This window comes from Martes martes (genome assembly GCF_963455335.1).
Source record: "Martes martes genome assembly, chromosome: 7".
Classification (NCBI taxonomy): domain Eukaryota; kingdom Metazoa; phylum Chordata; class Mammalia; order Carnivora; family Mustelidae; genus Martes; species Martes martes.
Window position 1 is genome coordinate 90,133,926 of NC_137894.1, and position 13,977 is coordinate 90,147,902.

Here is a 13,977-nt window from a genome sequence, read left to right on the forward strand (position 1 = left end):
GAGGTTTTGTGAACCATATAGTTTCTGTTGTAACTGGTGTGAAAGAGCCATTAATAATACATAAATGAATGGCTGTAGCAGGGTCTCTATACACTAGTTCCCACAAGTTTCTGTTCCTGGATTTGTACTCCAGCAAGCTGGGGTTCTCTGTCTCTCTGCCTCTCTCTCTGATTTTTCAGCACAAAAGTTTGTCCTGTGACCTCAATACTCGTGGATCTAAGAAGAGTTGTTGCTTTTCAGTTTGTTTAGCTTTTGTTGTGTGAAGACTGGAGTGGTAACTTTTAGGTTCCTTTCACGTTGGACTGGAAAGTGGAAGTCTCAAAATATGCCAATGTTTACAATGCAGTGACCAAATGTTTACAAAATTGATGAAAACTGTAAAGTCACAGATACAAAAAACTTAGACCTCAACTAAAAGACGCACAAAGAAAGCTTCCCATGGCAAATTGTATTAATTTGTAAGGACTGCTGTAACAAAGTATTACAGATGTAGTGTAGTGGCTTCAACAATAATTATTTTGTCACAGTTTTAGAGGTTAGAAATCTGAGACTGAGGCATTAGTAGGGTTCATTCCTTCCAAGGACCATAAGGGAAGGATCTGCTTCAGGCTTCAAAGGCACCATCTTCTCCCTCTGTTTTCACCTTGTCTTCCCTCTGTACACGTCTGGTTCCCACTTTTGTCTTTTAATAAAGACACCAGTCCTACTGGATTAGGGCTTACACAGATGACCTCATTTAATTTAATTACCCCCTTAGAGACCCTATCTCCAAATAAGCTCATATTCTGAAGTACTAGGGGCTAAGACTTCAACATATGAACTTCTGGAGAGGAGAGACACCATTCAGCCCCTGATACACATCATAATCTATTTTTTTAGAAACCAGTAATAAGGAGAAAGTCTTAATATCAGCCAGATATAAAAAAAAACACATTGTATACAAAGGAGCAAAGGTAAAAACAATAGTAGACTCCTTGTCCAGTTTGACGCAGAGGAATATGAAGAGACCCAAACATCTGGTCAGCTTTGCCTACAGGACATTTATTGATTTCTGGGAACTACACTGGAGGCAGGCAGTACTATGCTGCATGTTATGAAGAGCCAAAAAGAGAAAAAAAGAAAAAGAAAAGCCTCTCATAATTTCTAAATATTTAGAAGTCAGGTAACTTCAATACTGGAGGTGGTCTTCTTCAGTCTTTCAGCCAGTCTTTTTCTAACTAGAGATTTGGCAGAGTTTAAAGCTGTGAGGTGGAAAGGGGGGAGTATAAAATGAAGACAAAGGGATTTACTCAAAACCCACACAGAGCAAAACCAAATCTCCCACAGTCTTCAGTCTCTCAATTTAAAGGTGGTATTATTTTACTCCTTGACTTTGCAGACTCTCAAGGATGGAGAAGACATACAAGACACACTTTTCCTTAAAGCCACACAAAGGAGTAGAAATATACAAGAAAGAAAAAAAAAAAAAACAGTATCTCACCTCTAAGCCTTTGATAAGAAAAGGTTTTATGCCTCCTTGAAAGAGCCTGACACATAGAAATCTTCCAAAGCCCAATAAAACATTTAATTTGCATTCTGTGTGCCTGGAAACATCTTCCAGATCCTTCTGACCCCAACTTATTTGTGTAGAGTTCCCTGTCAGAAGAATTAGCTCCCAAATTTGTTGGTTAGGAAAAGAATGCAATTAACACTCCAGGGGACCTACACACAGAACAGCTTTATCTCTCAAAACAAGGATAGACATTTTATGTTTTGATAAACATAGATAATTAGAAACAGTTTCTGTTTCTTGCACTTACAATTTTGCTCTGGTTAGATACTAATAGCTTGATTTTTGTAGATATTAAGATGCCATAAAATAAAAGCTCACTTATACTGAGTCACAGATTTAATGTAAGGAAGGTCAAGCTGAATATTTATGAATGGGATTAACAGATACTGAAATATATTAAAGAGAGTATAAGGTGAAAAATGCAGTACAATTTAAACAAGTCAGAAAATTCTGACTAAAGCATGAAAAGACTTTCTAAAACTTACCAGAAGAGCAATCAGTATTTTTTCACCTTAATTAAACATTTACTTAATGAACTAAAATAGAGTAATAGAACTGCTGGGGACCAACTTAAAATAAAATGAAAGAAATATCAGGCAGAGAAATTATGAAACAAGGAGGAAAAAGAGAAAAAACCTGGAAGATGGATCAGATTTATATAACAAATAATGGGAGTTCTAGAGATAAAAATAACAAATGATAAAAAAATAATTGAGAGCGATAGGATATTTATCTGAACTAAAGAGGGACCTAAGTTGCATAATGTATAGGTCCACTAATTCCTAAGGAAACTTATTGAAAATATACTTACAGGTATAGACAAATATCTTAATAAAGTCCTGAATTTCACAATTAATTAAAAAACTTAAATGTTCCAGAGAAAAGAAAAATGATACTTTTATACTGAAATCATATTGAAGTTTGATTTTTCATTTTATTTTATTTATTTAACAGAGAGAAAGAGATCACAAGCAGGCAGAGAGGCAGTCAGAGAGAGAAAGGAGGAAGCATTTTCCCCGCCGAGCAGAGAGCCCAGTGTGGGGCTTGATCCCAGGACTCTGAGATCATGACCTGAGCCGAAGGCAGAGGCTTAACCCACTGAGCCACCCAGGTGCCCCAATCATGTAAACAAATTCTTATATGATATAAAACATGGTGTGATAAAGGCATTGGAACCCTAAAATTTATACTAGCTAGGATAAAATTTTCCTGTCATGGCAAGAAGATCAAAAAAAAAAAAAAGGAAAACACAAACAATTGAAGACATAACAAGACTATTCCTCTCATATAATATAATGTATTTAAGAAAAATACATATTCTAACATAGTTACCTTATTAGGGAGTAAGGTTTACTCTCAAAATGTTCCTGACAGTTGAAACACATATGTTCTCTTATGTGTATCTATTACCAGAAATATTAACCAAAGTAAGTGGTAACACAAAGAGTCAAATAGTCAAATCCAATTCCCAAGGACCATATGGATAACACTGAATGATTTAAAGGATACTAATGATTTAAAGGATGATAATGATTTAAAGAATACAGGGAATTCAAGACCTAGAGTAACCATTCTTCCTTGGAAGAATCCAGGACATTGGACAAACCTTTCCATAAATCCTTTTTCTCCATAATTAGAATGGCTTCTACATTGGATTTAGTATGCAAAATTCATTCAAACCAATTTACAGGGAGACGTTACGTATAAAGACTGCTATTTCACTAATGGAATATCCTCATTTTATCTTCCACTATTAATTCACCTTATATGCTTATCCTCCATTATTCATCCAGCTATCATAAACTCCATAAATTCCATAAGTTAAAGGAGTTTTGTTCTTTTGTTTTTTACAATAAGTGCCCCAGGTTTAAAACAATTCATAGATAATGAAAATACATTAGCTTTCTTCTAGTAAGCATCATAAGTAGTTTTCAAGAGGTCTGGATTGCTAGTATTACTCTCCAGCCACTCCTGGTGGCTTGCCATTGTAGAATCTTAAACAAGTAATAGGGACAAAAAGATTATACCAAAACTCAAGAAGGCAATAAAAGAAGGAAAAGGGAAAAAAGAAAGATGTAAATGCATAATAGTAAGTCATAAAATATGAACAACCAATTTGTTTATTGTAATAAACTTGAATGGGATGAATTCTCCATGGAAATAGTAACAAAAAGCTGTATATAATACAAGTAGAAAACATGGGGAATAAAGATTGTGCAAAGACAATTTAAGTGCATGAATATATAAATACGCATATAAACTGATAAAGTTTATTTTATCTACATTTAAGTTGAGACAGACAAAACAAGTCTCAAAAATTTCAGATAATTAGGAATATCAGTAATAATGTGGTATTTAAAAAATTATAGTGTAGCTAAATTAGAAATAAATATATGAATATATACATTAAATGTGTTTGAATAAATTTTTATTTTATTAGTTTTCTTATAGTTTCAAATTTTGATTTAAATGCCTGTTAGTTAAGGGCACCTGGGTGGCTCAGTGGGTTGAGCATCTAACTTGGTTTTCGGCTCAGGTCATGATCTCATGATCCTAAAATCGAACCTCCTTTTGGGTTCCATGCTTAGTGAAGAGTCAACTTGAAGATTCTCTCCCTTTACTCCTCCCTAAACTAACTAACTCTCTCTCAAATAAAATAATAAATAAATAAATAAATATACACATAAATATACATATATATGTTCTAGTTAGTTAACATATAGTGCAATATTAGTTTCAGGTATAGGATTTAGTAATTCATCCCTTAATATACAACACCCAGTGCTCAATATGAGTGCTTTCCTTAATACCCATCATGAGTTTATCCCATCCTACCTCTCATCTCCCCTCCAGTAACTCTCAGTTTGTTCTCTGTGGTTAAGAGTTTGTTTTATGGATTGCCTCTCTTTTTGTTCATCCATTTTGTTTCTTAAGTTCCACATATGACTGAAATCATATGATATTTGTCTTTCTCTGACAAATTTATTTCACTTAGCATAATACTCTCCAGCTCCATCCATGTCATTGTAAATGACAGTATTTCATTCTTTTTAATGACTGAGAGTAATATTCCATTATGTATATATATACCAGTTCCTTTTTTTTTTTTTTAAGATTTTATTTATTTATCAGAGAGAGAGAAGACTCAAGCAGGGGGACCAGCAGGCAGAGAGAGAAGCAAGTTTCCCACTGAGCAAAAATCCCAATATGGGACTCAATTCCAGGACCCTGGGATCATGACCTGAGCCAAAGGCAGACACTTAATGGACTGAGCCACCCAGCTGTCCCTATAGCACTTCTTTATTCATTCATCAGTCAGTGGACATTGGGGCCCTTTGGCTATTGGGGACATTTGGCTATTGTTGATAAGACATCTATAAACATCAGGATGCCCGAACTCCTTCAAATAAGTATAGCTGTATCCTTTGGACGAATACCTAATAGTGCAGTTGCTGGGTCATATGGTAGTTCTATTTTTAACTTCTTGAGAAACCTCCATACTGTTTCCAGAGTGGCTGCGTTCTGGAATGCAGTTTGCATTCCCACCAACAGTGTAAGAAGATTCCCCTTTCTCTGCATCCTGGCCAACATCTGTTGCTTCCTGTGTTGTTAATTTTAGCCATTCTGACAGGCATTAGGTAGTATCTCATCATACTTTTGATTTGTATTTCCCTGATGATGAGTGATGTTGAGCATCTTTTCATGTGTCTTTTAGCCTTCTGGATGTCTTCTTAGGAAATATGTCTGTTCATGACTTCTACCCAGAACTGGATTTTTTTTTTTTTTTTGAGTGGTGAATTTGGTAAGTTCCTTACATATTTGGGTCCTAATTCTTTATCAGATGTGCCCATTGCAAATATCTTCTCCCATTCTGAAGGTTCCTTTTTGTTTTATTAGTCGTTTCCTTCACTTTTTACCTTGATGAAGTCCCAACATTTCATTTTTCCTTTTATTTCCCTTACCTCATATCTAGTAAGTTGCTATGGCTGAGGTCAAAGAGGCTTCTGCCTGTGTTCTCTAGGATTTTTATGGTTTTAAGTCTCATATGTAGGTCTTTCATGCATTTTTAACTTATTTTTGTGTATGGTAAGAAAGTGGTCCAGGTTCATTCTTCTGCATGTAGCTGTCCAGTTTTCCCAACCTGATTTGTTGAAGATACTTCTTTCCATGGATATTCTTTTCTGTTTATTAAAGATTAGTTGACCAGATGGTGGTGGGTCCATTTCTGGGTTTTCTATTCTCTTCCAATGATCTATGTGTCTGTTTTTGTGCTGGAACCATAGTGTCTTGATCACAGCTCTGTAATGTAACTTAAAATTCAGAATTGTGATGCCTCCAGCTTTTTGTTTCTTTTTCAAGATCGCTTTGGCTATTAGGGGTCTTTTGTGGTTCCATATAAATTTTAGGATTGTTTGTTCTAGCTCTGTGAAAAATGCTGTTGGTATTTTGTTAGGGATTGCATTCAATGTGCAGATTGCTTTGGGTAGTATAGACATTGTAACAATATTTGTTCTTTAATTTTTTTTTTAAAATGAAGCCCAATATAACTCCAGTATTAGAAAGGAGACCACACTAGAAATTACAAAATATTTAGAATTAAATGGTAATAGCATTATATATCAAAACAGGAAGGATAAAGCTAGAGTAGTAATTGCAGATATTGAAGTCTTAAAAATATTTTTTTAATAAATACTGTGCTGAAAACAAATGTACAGCTTTGTGTTAGTTCAGGCTATTATAACAAAGACCATAGAAGCCGTGGTTAATAAATGAAAGGAATTTATTTTTCACAGTTCTAAAGGCTGAATGTCTGTGATCAGGTTTATCAGCATGGTTTAATTCTGGTAAGAACCTTCTTTCTGGTTGTAGACTACCAATTTCTCATGTCTTTACATGGCAGAAGACAGAGAATGGAAACAAGCTTTGTTTTGACTCTTACAAGGGCATTAATTCCTTTCACAAGAGCTCCACCCTCATAAATTTATCTCATCCTTGTTACCTTCCAAGGCCCTGCCTCCTAATATCAGTGCATTACAGAACAGGATTTCAACATACAAATTTTGGTGGGGATATTTTCAGTTAATAACAAACATGTTCTATTGAATAACTCATTAAAATTGTGAAGAAAATAATCAAATATAACTATAAAGAAGGAATCATAGAAAGAGCAGAAATCATGAAATAGAAAACCAAAAAATAAGAGGTTTTAAGAAGTTAAAAATAGAGGGGTGCCTGGGTGACTCAGTGGGTTAAAGCCTCTGCCTTCGGCTCAGGTCATGATCCTGGGGTCCTGGGATCAAGCCCCACATGGGGCTCTATGCTCGGTGGGGAGCCTGTTTCCTCCTCTCTCTCTCTCTGTCTGCCTGTCTGCCTACTTGTCTGTCAAATAAATAAATAAAATCGTTAAAAAAAAAAAAGAAGTTAAAAATGGAACCCTTAAAAAAATCTGTGCAATAGACCAATCTCCACTAATATAGTTAAAGAGAAAAATGAAAAGAAAACAGTATTAGGAAGAAAAAGTGGACATGATTTTATCACTTAACAAATAAAAATATTTATTCCTTTGCTAATGGAAAACTCGAGGACATATTTTTTATAGAATATTTATTTTTAAATAATCAGATGTTAGACATAATTTATGTATTTGAATACAGTTACTGTCTCAAATATAACTGTATGTATATAATAATATTTTTTACTATAATGTTTCTCTTCTGACCACTAACACAAAATAAATAATGAAAGGATAAAAATTATAATTATTTTAAATTGAACTTCTTAGTTATCAGTAAAAATATGGGTTGTGAAGATCACTTCTTGTATTATTTCCTTTAATGAAATTTAAATGAAAATTACATTAACAGAATTTTTCTGATATTATTAAGGTCTGAGAAGAGAAAAAAAGATCATAAATTATGTACAATGATATATATCCACATATTTTATGAATTGACAGTTTGGCATTCATTTGTAATTATTATTTTGTTAATTCTGTTCTGGATCACATGATAATTTTCAGTGTATCTGAAACCTTACAGATTCTATGGCACTCAGCTGGAGGTCTTATAAATTTGATACATTGGCATTTATCATTAAACATCATGCCATTTTCCAGTCAGTCTTCATGACAGTGTTCATGTCCCAACTAACTTCAGTACATTTTTGCATAATGTTATATCTAACATTATATTCAACATTTGAAAAACTTCAAGATGTCAGTATTTATATTTAACAATTCTGTCAAAAATCATTGTTTAATTTCATATGATAGATCTTTTAAAACTCAATCTACTCATTGTCTGAAATCACATTATAATGCACTTAAAATTTCTTCCTCCTTCACTTTTATTTTTAAAATTATTTCCTAGATAGAATGGTTGGTAATACTTGGAGGAACATTAAAGGATTTACATCCCCATATCTTGTTTAGGACAGTCAGATATCATTGTAAATAGTGTGTGAATGTGTTAGTTTCTTTGATGCCAAGAGAAATTACACAAACTATTTAATACTTATTAAGTATACTTTCTTGTTAGCAAAAGATCATAGCAACATTTTAATTATTTTACTTTAATAAAAATGCCCCATGCTCTTCACCAAAGTATTTATGGGAGTTTACTTGTTAATTGGTAATAATAAATCTTTCCTTTTTCAATCTATTTACTTTTACCACACTTGCATATTATTTTATTTATTTATTTTGATTTTTTTTTTTTTTTTTTTTTTTTTTTTTTTTTTTTTTAGTATAGTTGGCATACAGTTCTATTTGTTTCTGGTATACAATATAGTGATTCAACTCTACATGCTATGCTATGCTATGCTATGCTCACAAGTGTAGCTTCTGATCTGTCACCCAATAATGCTATTATATTATCATTTACTGTATTCTTTATGCTGTACCTTTTATTCCCATGATTTATTCATTCCATAATTGAAAGCCTGTATCTCCCACTCCCTTTTACCCATTTTGTCCTTTTCCCCGACCCTCGTCTCTCCAGCAACCAGTCTGATCTCTGTATGTATGAGCCTGGTTCTACTTTCTGTTTATTTACTCATTTGTTTTGTTTTTCAGACTCCACATATGATTGAAATCATATGGTATTTATCTTTGTCAGTCTGACTTATTTCACTAAGTATAATACCTCAAGGTCCATCAATGTTGCTGCAGATGGTTAAATCTCATCTATTTTTATGGCTGAATAATATTTCCCTGTGTGTATATGTGTGTCTACATACACACACATACCACATCATCTTTATCCGTTCATCTATCAATGGACTTCCATATCTTGGCTATTGTAAGTAAACTGTAATAAACATAGAGGTACACATATCTTTTTAAATTATTGTTTTTGTTTTCTTTGGATGGATAATCAGTAGTAAAATTACTGGATTATATAGTATTTCTATTTTAATTATTTGAGAAACCTCCATATTCTTTTCCATAGCGTCTATACCAATTTATATTCCCACCAAGAGTACACAAGCATTCCTTTTTCTCCACATCCTTGCCAAAACCTGGTATATTCTGTCTTTTTGATTTTAATCATTCTGACAGGAGCAATGTGATATTTCTTTTGACTCTATTGACTCTCCCATTTCTTTTCTCTCTCCTTAATCTCACCTTGGCTTCTTCATTCTTCTCATTTAAAATTTAAGTGCAAGTCTTTTTTTTTTTTATTTTGGCTTTTGTTTTTTTAAATCAAACCTACTCTTTCTAACCCATTCTCTGTCTTACTACTACTATTCTGGCTATCTCTTAACAGCCTCAATGATTTCCATATTCTGATTCAGTTTCCTCATCTGACACTCAATTTACTTTCCCTTTATTTCTATCGGTACACTGAATGAACGCTCATTAAGGTCAGCAATTACCTCTGTTAATTGAAATTTAAAGATTTATTTCTTATATAACTTGACTTTATATCATTGTTCTACACATTTGATAATTTTTCCAAATTGAAAAACACTCTCCATCCATAATTCCCTGGAACTATGGATACTTCTTCTAGGCTTCTTTTAGAACATGTACCTCTACCTTTAAATCTTGGAGCTTCTAAAAATGTAGGCCCAGTTTCACTTCTGCAGATATTCTTGTCTTCAAGGGAGTAATGTCTCTGCCACTGACTACGTTTTCAAACAATGGCTGTCAGGACTTAGAACCTGCAAATACTGCCTCCTTTGTCACACATCTGACATCTGATTCATTGGTATCTCATCTTGAACATTCCAAAGTCATCTAAAAACACCATGTCAAAAGCTGAAACTTTAATGTCCTCTGTAAGATTACTTTCTCTTCCCCATATTAGTGACCAGGATCATCCACATCTAGTTCATAGGTAAGAAACCTAGACATCCTCTCTATACTTCTCCTTATTGTTACTACTCCGTCCTTCCCCAAATCAGTCCACCACCAAGTGTGGCATATCTTACTTCCTAGATAGCACTCAGGTAATTCGTTCTTTCTATTTTAACTGGCAAAATACCTCCCCACGGTGCTTAAGAGAGAGAAAATTGCATGCCATCTAAATTGACTGTTGCCAAGCTATATAATCTCTTAGCTTTAGTTTCTTCTTCTATAAAAATAAAATTAATATTAAGTGATTGGAGGACTAAGTAAACATATATTTTATGTATGCATAATAGTACTAGTGAAGTTTCATTAAACTTGGCTTTCATATAATCTCTCTCCTGAGAATGGCAACCAGTGAATGCTGAAAACTTCAGTCTTAGTTCTGCACAATGGAGTAAGAATAGTCCTTTCAAAATGCCAGTTTCACCATGCTATCCCCTGATTAAAAATTCATCAGTTCCCTTCTGTATTTTCTTAGAAGGAAGAACAAACAACACTGCCTCTGAGACCCTTAGTTATGTGATTCCAAGTTCATTTCCAGACTCTGGTCAGTTAGTCTTGCTTCTTCCTGACTTAGGACCTTCCCTGGTCTCACAAACTACAGTGGGATCCCTGGATATATGCTTTGTCAGTTCTGTGTATTTCTCCTTCAGAACATTGTTAGGGTTTGGGATTGCATGCATGTCTTCTTATTTTGTTTATACTTATTTGTATCACTAGTCTACTAAGTTTCATGAGGAAAAGCCTATACTTTACCACTCACCATTATACTGCAAAGATCTAACACAGTGTCTGGGTTATGGTAGGAATTCAGCTAATATTTTACAAAAGATTTATGCGTTAATAGATGGATTAATGGACTTTAATCATATTGTAATTTTCCTTCCTTTTCAGGGCGGATCACCATATACATAATTCTACAGAATACTCTTTTATATCTAAGACGCTGTTTTGATATTTTTTCCTTGTCTTCTAGTTTAGGTAATTAGCAAGACAAACAGAACAGAAACCTCTTACACATTTATTTAAGGGGGAGATAATGCATTGCTAATTTGTGACAGCATAACCCCAGTAGAGAAAATAAAATCAGTATAAAGATTTTGGTAATAAAATCAAAGTACCTGAAAATACTAGATTTATTTTCTATATAGTTCTGCAACTAGTAGAACAAACATTTTGTAAGCAATATTTGCTGAGTGTGTATCATGTTCCAGACACCCATATGATTATTTGGGTCTAAAATAGTGATACAAAATATTAAAATGGTTTAGATGGAAGACTTTGTTACCAGTTTTTCTATGTAGGAACCCTGGTTTAATCACTTACTAGATGATCTCTATTTGGTTTCCTCTCTCTCTAATGATGAACAGAAAGTAATATAACCTAACTTCCAGGCTCATAGTGAGGATTAAATGAATGTAAAGAATTTAAGATTATAATTTGTATAATTGTATAAAGGACTATGTTTGCCATAAAGAAAGTTTTCTATGACATACTATTATTACTCATATTTTGGAGTCTTAGCACTTAGCTGCCAATTGAATGAGGGAGAAAAAACAAGTAAGTAGGCACCAAAGATATATTGTGATAACTGATATTGTATAAAAGTATGATGTTTATGGGGCACCTGGGTGGCTCAGTTGGTTGAGCCTCTGACTCCTGATTTCCGTTCAGTCATGATCTCAGGGTTGTGAGATCATGTTGGGCTCTGCCTGTCTGCTTGTCCCTTTCCCTCTGCCCCTCACCCCACTCACACACATACTCTCTTTCTCTCTCTAAAATATATCCATATATGTATATATCTACCCATATCTATCTATCTATAGCTATATAAATATAGATATATCTATATCTATATATATATATACATACTTTAAATATATATATATATATATATATATATATATTTTTTAATATGATGTTTAAGGGAGTCACAAAACTGGAATGTCTTACCTTAACTTGTGGGTGCAAAGAAAGCTTGATTCATAGTGTGGCATCAAAAAGGACCTGAAGAATGAACCCACGTTTGTTCATGATAAATGTGAATACCCTCCAAATGGTAGTATGTACAGAGTTGGCATATACACTTGTCTTGACTTGTGGTGAGGCCTGGAGTCAATGTTGTCAAACTATATGGAGTCAGAAAGTTTAAATCAAACAGTTAAATACTTCACAGTTAGCTAAAACTTTGACTTACAATGGAACGATACTTCATCTTTCCCTTCACTATTTGTTTATGTCCAAGTACATTTTGTCTCAAAGAGAATGATTCTAGATTAGCAACAATCACTCAAACAACTCAACATGTTTAAAAGTATAAATCCAAATGCCTTTTGATAGGGGTCATGACACCACTTTTCTCCTCTCCCTTCCACTACCTTCCTCTTTTTTTCCCCCTTGCTTTCATTCTTTCTTTCTTCTTTCATCTTCTTCTTTCCTTTCTTTCTTCCTTCCTTCCCTTCCTCCCTCCCTTCCTTCCTTCCTTCTTTTCTTCGTTTTGTTTTTTTCCATAATGCCTATGCTGTTTTGCTTATTTTTTTCTTCTTTAGTCCTGTAGGAATTCTAAGAATCTAGATAGTTAAACTCAATCTAGTCTTCTGGCTGAAATACAATTTTATTACTCATTCATACACACACACACACACACACACACACACACAGTTTGCTAAGAAAGAGAAGTGAGTGAGTAAATAAAAATAATTTGAAGTATTTGCAAAGGCGATGAAAGAATACAAATCATTCCAGTTCTGCTCTAATACCACTTTCATAGCGTTAATATCAGGCATCTATAATTTAAAAGAATTCATTCAGGAATGGTCGTATATGTGTAGTCAACAGAAGGCGTTGTTATATAATGTGTTAAACAGAAATTCATATGTGCAGAGTATCTTGAAAATACAAATTCTGATTGCCTGGATGTTATATGTGAAGCTCCACTAGAATAAGGAATTGGCAGGGATAAAATTTGCTGCTTTTTTCTATTAGAGTATCTGCTTTATTTTCATAGAGTTTATTTTTAATTTTTAGTTTTGTTTGTTTTGGACATTTAAGTCTATCTGTTAAACAGAAATTTGTCTGTAACTCAATTTTATAAAGGCCATAGCTGTCTAAACCAAAATCCAACCTGATATACTAAACCACATTTATATCTGAAATTATTAATCTCACTAACTGCCTCCATAGACATCAGTAAATGAAAGTGAAAAATGTCAGTGAAATGGTCTGCTGAAATGAATAATCTATTTGGTGTTTATACATAAGTCTACTGTGCAAACTAGATATTACATGTTCATTATTTTTGTTTAAATATTTTAGTGTCTTTTTGAGTATTAATGAAATTCCTGGTATCATGATTTAAAGTAAATCATCAAGATCTGTCAGCTTTTTTTTTTTCCTTTGTAGTATTGAGTTTGAAGTGAATTCAGTAGCCCTTAGTCATGAGTATTGCCTTAGAGTCATTTCATTCCTAGTGAGTAGAACTGTGAGCTGACAAACTTGTCCTTATACTTTGCCAGTATTGAAACTGTTACAAAGGGATTATGAGATTTATCCAGGGCCAGAGTGCTAGTCATTGACTAGTTGGCTGAAAATTATGTTGCAGATGCCTAGTTCTTAACCCAATTGGCTGTGTAACATCCCTAGAGAACACTGGTGCTAAAAGATTCAGGCTGTTTCAATTTACTCTTTTAATTAAAACATAGAACTGGAGAAGAAACAAATAAAAAAGATAAAAGCAGAGCTTAAAATATCCTCTAGCTTACCCTCAGTATTCTTTGTTACAATTCTGCAGTAAGGCTCCACCAACATATCTCTGAACAACTGCCACTTTTTCTTTTTCATTATGCATCATGCCACATTTACAGGCTCAAAATGATACTTTACATTCCATTTCCTCAACATAGCATCATTAGAAGGAGCACATAATTCCACACACTGACACCTAGAAAATGCAGTGTATTGTGTTACTTCATTATACTTCCTCGTTTAGTTAGAAACTGTAGATTAAAGAATCCATCAACAACTCTTATCAAGCACAAAGTGTTCAAAACCTATCAAATATAGGCAGCAGCTT